Source organism: Armigeres subalbatus, chromosome 2, assembly GCF_024139115.2.
Source record: "Armigeres subalbatus isolate Guangzhou_Male chromosome 2, GZ_Asu_2, whole genome shotgun sequence".
Taxonomy (NCBI): Eukaryota; Metazoa; Arthropoda; class Insecta; order Diptera; family Culicidae; genus Armigeres; species Armigeres subalbatus.
Genome location: NC_085140.1, coordinates 320,932,554 through 320,940,906, shown reverse-complemented (window position 1 = coordinate 320,940,906; position 8,353 = coordinate 320,932,554). Strand labels below are relative to the sequence as shown.

Below are 8,353 nucleotides of genomic sequence, written 5' to 3'. Positions count from 1 at the left end.
AGAAAAGCTTCCGAGCTTTTCCACTTAAAAGAAGGCTTCTGAGCCGAAGCGACCGTGTGCCGCTCAAAGCGCACAAGCCCAAGTCCTGGTGTTAGGTGGGACGCTAAATAGCCCTGACACGACGGCCCTCCGACGAGACAGGATGTTTGCGCAGGCCCAATAAGCCGCCTGGAAAACCAATCATTACGAACAATATAAGAGATAATGCGACTCGATATAATCGACAAAGACCTAGGCGACGAATAAAGGATCACGATTGGAAGCTTGGAACATGGAACTGCAAGTCGCTAGGTTCTAGGTTGCGACAGGATGATCTACGATGAATTACATCCCCGCAACTTCGACGTCGTGGCGCTGCAGGAGATTTGCTGGACAGGACAGAAAGTGTGGAAAAGCGGGCATCGAGCGGCTACCTTCTACCAACTATAACCGTACGCCGGACCGTCTTCCCCTTTTTGGGTACTCAAGTACGATGGTTTATGCGCCACTCCCGTAGGAGACCATCGACCGTGTTGAAATGTGCCCGACCGTTGAGACCCTCTGAGGACGAAGGTTCCTTTTATCCCAATTAAGTATGGAAGACAGGTGGCTAACTTAAATTGCGCCTGTGAAGGACGCTACTAGTAACGGCTTAATAAAATAATTGCCGGCCTAGCCGGACTAGTAACGGCTTAATAAAATAATAATCGGCCAGTGATGAAACAGTGTGGAGGGGGTTTATCATCACTGGTAAAGCGACCAAATTTCCCCTCAACCCAATCGTGTCGAATTAGAGAGTTGCCCGGTTGGTTTCGGAGCCAACCTCCCCAGTAGAAAAATACTACAAAAAAACTACAACGAAAACGAACTACATTAAATACTCTCAACCAGTTTCACTTCATTCGGGACCACAAATAACAAGTAATTTACAAATGCGTTTAGTCGGCAGTGTTTATTGAAATAATTCACGACATTGAAAGAACAGCGGAGCTTTTATCCCAACTTACTCGAGCTTTATTTTACCAACACTATAGTGTTCTCCTCATTTCCACTGTTTGCCTATCTCCTCGCTTCTACAGTTCTACACCTTTCCCATTGATTGCTATTTGGTCTGTCCCTAGCCTCCTATCGTGTGTGCTCTCCTGGTGTGGTTCACTCAAAATCTAACGTGCAATTTTCTCGTTTGCTACGCAAACGCAACGACTATTGTGCTTAATCGGCACTCAACATATTTCTCATGGCGAAGCCGTGTCTTCGCCTAGCAACGCAATAGGGCTATGTTGCGGCGGAAAATCACATGCGCATGTATTTACAAAAAGGAGTACTCACTTTGAATGGACGACTTACGCGGCGTCCATGTGCACTTGCGGACGATGGCGGTGAATTACTTGCTGATCGCCGGCGGGTCGGCGGCTTGCCTAGCGGTTGATGTTGCTACTGCTGTTTGTTAAACGGATGGGTTAGCTGGGCTAGCTGATGATGCTGCGACTGCGGTTGTCGCCTACGGATGGCTTTGCTCCGGATCGAAACTTACGGTCTCATCGATGGTTTGGCGCGACGCGGCACGTGCGTCGATGTCCGTCGGTCGTCACCAACGGAACGGAAAAACGGTTGCCTTCTCTCTTCTTCTTCTTCTTCGGTGATGCCCTGCCTAGGGCGCGTTGATTGGCGATCGCGTCCCTCTTCCGGCGTGCCCCGGGAAAACCTCGCAAGCTGATGGTGGGGTCAAGAATGGCCTCGATGGTTCGGTGTGGGTTGTCGGGCGTCGTAGCGGCGTGGTCACGGTTCTGTTTGCATAAAATAACCGTTGCACGTTGCACGTGTCAGCACAGTATTTTCACTAGCCAATTGCACAATTACCTGTTTTTATTCACCAGCACACACGATAACACACCGTTCGTAACCTTTGCACACACGACTAACTAGCTAAGAAACTATGGGAAAGGGTTTTAGATTGACTACTTGGGGAAAGGTTTTAAGGAAGATTCACTAATTGATCACACTTAATGTAGTTTTTACCTCAAAGAAACTACCACGGCGCGAGAACACTTGGGCCACTCCTGCCTCTTCCACGGATCAGTTCGAAGTGAATCTGATCACTTCAATAATCCTCAGATTAACCGCCGAATTAATTTCGTCACAGGAAATCACGAAGGTAAATTCGCGATACCGACGGTTGCTCTCATGCTCATGACAATCATTTTCGCGCATGTTCGCATCTCTTCACACGAACAGCCTAAGATAGCCACCTTTCTGTCCATGTGAGAGGGACTTCGGGAAAGGTCAAAGAATTATCAAAAGAATCCCAACAGGTCGATGCACGCCGAAGCTCATATGCAAATTTTGCGGGATCAAGCAATCTTGGGTGGCTTACGCAATTTAATCCCACGGTATCTCACCACCTGGCTTAGATCTCATTAACCATTTTATTGAGGGGAAATGCAGAAATGAACGCGAATGAACTGATATCGTGAATTTCTGTTCTTCAAATTAGACTGGTACAACCTTTTCTATTTTTCCTATTTCATTTACATTTATTTTATTTAACTAACTTTTAATTTTAGTTTATCATATTTGAAGTCATGAACAAAAAGAACGTTTAACAAGCAAGAACGTGTAAGAACCAATTAAACAAGAAACAATTAGACAATGATATTTATAATAAATGTAACGACCCGAAGGTTCGTTACACAACGAGCTGGGAACCGGCTTCATAGTGCTGGGTAAGATGCGCCATCGTGTGATTGGGTGGCAGCCAATCAACGCAAGGATGTGCAAACTGAGGATAAAAGGCCGTTTCTTCAACTATAGCATCATCAACGTGCACTGCCCACACGAAGGGAGACCCGACGACGAGAAAGAAGCGTTCTACGCACAGCTGGAGCAGACATACGATGGATGCCCACTGCGGGACGTCAAAATCGTCATCGGTGACATGAACACACAGGTAGGAAGGGAGGAAATGTACAGACCGGTCATCGGACCGGATAGTCTGCACACCGTATCGAATGATAACGACCAACGATGCATAAACTTCGCAGCCTCCCGCGGAATGGTAGTCCGAAGCACCTTCTGTCCCCGCAAAAATATCCACAAGGCCACAAGGAGATCACCTAACCAAGAAACGGAAAACCAAATCGACCACGTTCTAATAACTCCGACATCACGAACGTCCTACCTACAACCTACAACTACCTTGTTGCAGTATGTCTGCGCCCAAAACTTTCTTCGGTGTACAACACGCGTCGAAGTCGGACGCCGCGGCTTAACATTGGGCGGCTACAAGGCGGTAGACTAGCCCAAGAATACCGGCAGCAGCTGGAAGTGGCACTCCCAACGGAAGAGCAGCTAGGGACAGCGTCTCTGGAAAATGGCTGGAGAGATATTCGATCCGCCATTGGTAGCACCGCTACCGCTGCACTTGGCACGGTGCCCCGGATCAGAGAAGAGAATGTGAGCAGTTAGTGGAAGAAAAGATTGCAGCATGGGCGAGACTGCTGCAACACCGCACGAGGGCGAACGAGGCACGATATAAACAGGCGCGGAACAGACAAAACTCGATTTTCAGGAGGAAAAAGCGGCAGCAGGAAGATCGAGACCGTGAAGAGACGGAGCAACTGTACCACGCTAATAACACACGAAAGTTCTATGAGAAGTTAAACAGTTCCAAACCAAGTACTGCAGAAATGCCGCGAATACAACGTCTATTCATCGACTTCAAAGCCGCATATGATACAATCGATCGGGACCAGCTATGGCAACTAATGCACGAACACGGTTTTCCGGATAAACTGACACGGTTGATCAAAGCGACGATGGATCGGGTGATGTGCGTAGTTCGAGTTTCAGGGACATTCTCGAGTCCCTTCGAAACCCGCAGAGGGCTACGGCAAGGTGATGGTCTTTCGTGTCTGCTATTCAACATCGCTTTGGAAGGGGTAATACGAAGAGCAGGGATTAACACGAGTGGTACAATTTTCAATAAGTCCGTCCAGCTATTTGGCTTCGCCGACGACATAGATATTATGGCACGTAACTTTGAGAAGATGGAGGAAGCCTACATCAGACTGAAGAGGGAAGCTAAGCGGATCGGACTAGTCATCAACACGTCGAAGACAAAGTACATGATAGGAAGAGGTTCAAGAGACGACAATGTGAGCCACCCACCGCGAGTTTGCATCGGTGGTGACGAAATCGAGGTGGTAGAAGAATTAGTGTACTTGGGCTCACTGGTGACTGCCGAAAATGACACCAGCAGAGAAATTCGGAGACGCATAGTGGCTGGAAATCGTACGTACTTTGGACTCCGCAAGACGCTCCGATCGAATAGAGTTCGCCGCCGTACCAAACTGACAATCTACAAAACGCTCATTAGACCGATAGTCCTCTACGGACACGAGACCTGGACGATGCTCGTGGAGGACCAACGCGCACTTGGAGTTTTCGAAAGTAAAGTGCTGCGTACCATCTATGGTGGGGTGCAGATGGCGGACGGTACGTGGAGGAGGCGAATGAACCACGAGTTGCATCAGCTGTTGGGAGAACCATCCATCGTTCACACCGCGAAAATCGGACGACTGTGGTGGGCCGGGCACGTAGCCAGAATGTCGGACAGTAACCCGGTGAAAATGGTTCTCGACAACGACCCGACGGGCACAAGAAGGCGAGGTGCGCAGCGGGCAAGGTGGATCGATCAGGTGGAAGCCTCCGTAGACTGCGTGGTTGGCGACGTGTAGCCATGGACTGAGCCGAATGGAGAAGACTCTTATATACCGCACAGGCCACTTCGGCCTTAGTCTGAATAAATAAATAATAATTGAACGAATGGGCTCATGTAGAGGATAGTCCGTGCTTCGTGGGTTCAGGTACAAAAAATGCGTTGACGGAGTGGCCTATCAGGAGTTAGCAGAGCAGGACAGTCGATATCTCCTCAAGCGGTTCTATTTGCAGAAGACATCAACGTTCCACGTACGGTGGTAGGTTCATCGGGTCACGCCACCCGAAGAACCGAAGTGCATATCTAACAAACTTTTTTGAATAGTTTCTATTCGAGCGATCCAGCTGACGTGCAATGGGCTCCATATGGCAGCATTCGACTCCAAAATTGATCGTACCAGCGAGCAGTAGAGGACTTTGAGACGAAATGGATCACGGAACTCGTCAGCAATTTTGAACCTAAAGCCCAATTGTCGATTGGCTCTGGCGATTATGTCGTTGTAGTGAACTCTAAAGGTAAGCCAAGCCAAGCCAAGATCCTTCAGGTCCTGCACTCGGGTAAGGCTACGTCCATAAAGGCTATAGTCAAAGATAATCGGCATGTTCTTGCGATGTTACGAAATGATGTAGCATTTTTCGATACTTTGACACAACAAATTACGCAAACACCAATCTGCGAAGGTATGCACCATATGTTGTAGCTCCGTGTCACATTTTATTATTTTGTAAATTTTCGAGTCATCTGCGTAAAATAAGCGACAGCCTGCAGGTAGCAACAGCGAGACATCGTTTATGAAAATCGAGAAAGGTAAAGGGCCAAGATTACTGCCCTGCGGAACTCCCGAGTTGTTGCAGAATGTTTTCGACTCCGACAAACCTATCTTAACCCGTACCGAGCGGTTCATCAGGTAGGACCGAAACCAAAGCACATAGCTGGATGAATAGCTTGAGCGAAATGGGATGGCAATTGGCAGCAGATGCGAGTACACACCACGGAGATCCGACAAGAAGAGTCCGAGTCATGGCTTGCTGCTCACCGATAGACACGCTGAAAATAACTTACTTAAAACCCACAGAGACCTCCAGTAGCCTTGCGAGCAAAAGCGTAGGATTGCCAATCCGGAGATGGCGAGTTCGATTCTCGGTCCGGTCTAGGATGTTTTCGGGTGGGAAACATTCTCGACACCCGGGGCATAGTGTATCCTTGTACTTGCCACACAAGATACATACTCATGCAATGGCGGGCATAGAAAAGCTTTCAATTAATAACTGAGGAAATGCTAATAGAATACTAAGTTGCAAAGCAGGTTCCAGTTGGAATTTAGAGTCATTGAAGAAGAAGAAGAAGAAGAAAACCCACAGTTACTACTCCGTCATTGTCAAGAATCAGTGACGAGTTAATCTTTCTACTTATGTATATTTCAGTAACTCAATAAATTTAAAGATCAATACCTATTGGCAATCTTTCGTCCACGTCCATATATTCAGTTAGGAAGATAAGCGAGTGATGTTTGTTATATTTATAGAAACCGTGTTTACCTTTGCGTCTCCACAAAAATTACAGCAAGAAATATTTTCAATAAGTGCCTTACGTTGGGTCAGATAACAGAGATATGTGCTGTAACGTCAAATTTTTAAACAATAATATGAACACTGCGGGGAAGGACCAGCTCCCGGCTGAACTTCTCAAACATGGCAGTGAGCAGCTTTATGAAGTTCTGCACCATATTATGTCGAAAATATGGGAAGACGAGGAAATGCCTGCTAGCTGGTTGGACGGCCTCATTTGCCCTCTCTTTAAGAAAGGGCACAGACTGGAGTGCGCCAATTACCGAGAAATAACCCTCCTTAATTCGGCGTACAAAATTATGTCCCGTATTCTGTTCAACAGATTGAAACCGCTTGAAGAGTCCTTCGTCGGCGAATACCAAGCAGGTTTTCGTGAGGGCCGATCAACGACGGATCAAATGTTTACCCTGAGACAAATCCTTGATAAATTCCGGGAGTACAACTTACAGACACATCATCTGTTTATTGATTTCAAGGCGGCGTACGATTCAGTGAAACGGAATGAATTATGGCAAATTATGCTTGAACATGGTTTTCCGGCAAAACTGATACGGCTGATTCGTATAACGTAGGACGGATCGAAATCAAGTGTAAGGGTTGCGGATGAAATATCGACGTCATTTGCTACCTTAGATGGATTAAAGCAGGGTGATGCACTCTCGAATCTACTGTTCAATATAGCGCTCGAGGGAGCGCTTAGGAGAGCTGGTGTGCAAAGAAGCGGTACCATTATCACAAAATCGCATATGCTCCTGGGATTTGCGGACGATATCGATATTATCGGAATTGATCGCCGTGCCGTGGAAGAGGCTTTTGTGCCTTTTAAGAAGAAGACAGCGAGGACTCACGATCGATACCAGCAAAACGAAGTACATGGTCGCTGGCAATCAACGTGGGTCCATTAGTGGTGGTGGTAGCGAAATGGTGCTGGATGGTAAAAAAAATTGAAGTGGTAGAAGAATTTGTGTATCTTGGAACATTAGTGACGTGCGATAATGATGTTATCCGCGAGGTGAAAAGGCGTATTGCAGCTGCAAATAGGGCTTATTACGGACTTTGTAACCAGCTGAAGTCCCATAGTCTGCAAACGAAAACAAAACTCGCGCTGTATACTACTCTGATTCTCCCGGTGGCTTTATACGGTCATGAGACATGGACGTTAAAGGAGGCTGATCGGAGAGCTCTCGGAGTGTTTGAGCGTAAGGTACTGCGGATAATACTCGGCGGTAAACAGGAGAACGGTATCTGACGGCGTCGCATGAATCACGAATTGTACCAGGTGTATAAAGGGCTGGATATTATTAAGCTTATTCAACACAGCAGACTATGGTGGGCTAGTCACGTTGTTCGTATGCCGGAAGAACGTCAAGCGAAGATAATATTTAGTAGAGAACCGGAAGAAGCCGCAGGCTTCGTGGAAGGCCGCGTACACGATGGCTTTTTGCAGTTGAAGAGGACCTGAGGACGCTCAATGTTCAGGGCGACTGGAAGCGATTGGCCCAGGATCGAGTCCAGTGGAGAAGGATACTCCATTCGGCGTAGGTTCATCGAAGAGCTGTAGCCCATCAAGTATCAAGTAAGTATGAACACTAATATTCTGCCGTGTGGAGCATAATTGTCCCTATTGCCGACTATCTATCGACAGAATTGGCGACTATCAATCATTTTTGACATATTTGTTGAAATCGTCATGAATTATTTTAAACTTCATGAGAAATTGATCAAAAGCGAGAGTTTGTTCTACGAAACTTCAAAATATTATGTTTTCCATCTAGGCAAACTGGTTGTGATTTTTTCGAATGAAATGGAAAATTCTTCTTGTTTAAGGCAAAATTTATAAATGTAAATAAACGAATAATTTGAGAAAAGACGCCAAAACCATCAATTTATTTTTTTAAATGTCATGGAAATTCTTTCTAAAATTTTACTTTACACTTAAATCATTTCACAGATTCAGATGAATGTCAGTGGAATTGACCTAAATCTCAACATCAGAATAATTCTTGCTAAACAATTATTGTTCGGTAATTATTTCACCGATTCTCCGTGATTTTTTTGTGTAGCCTCCAAAAGAGAGCCTCTCTTTGCT

The 8,353-nt window shown here is 46.3% G+C and overlaps 1 long non-coding RNA gene across 1 annotated transcript; it reads right to left on the bottom strand.

Annotated features, from left to right (window-relative positions):
- Positions 1-1,437: 1,437 nt before the first annotated feature.
- LOC134216814 (uncharacterized) lies at positions 1,438-2,250 on the bottom strand. The gene is made up of 3 exons (XR_009980836.1): positions 1,999-2,250; positions 1,840-1,913; positions 1,438-1,766 (listed from the first exon to the last, which is right to left on the bottom strand). It is a non-coding gene; the product is annotated as an uncharacterized LOC134216814 (long non-coding RNA).
- Positions 2,251-8,353: the final 6,103 nt, after the last annotated feature.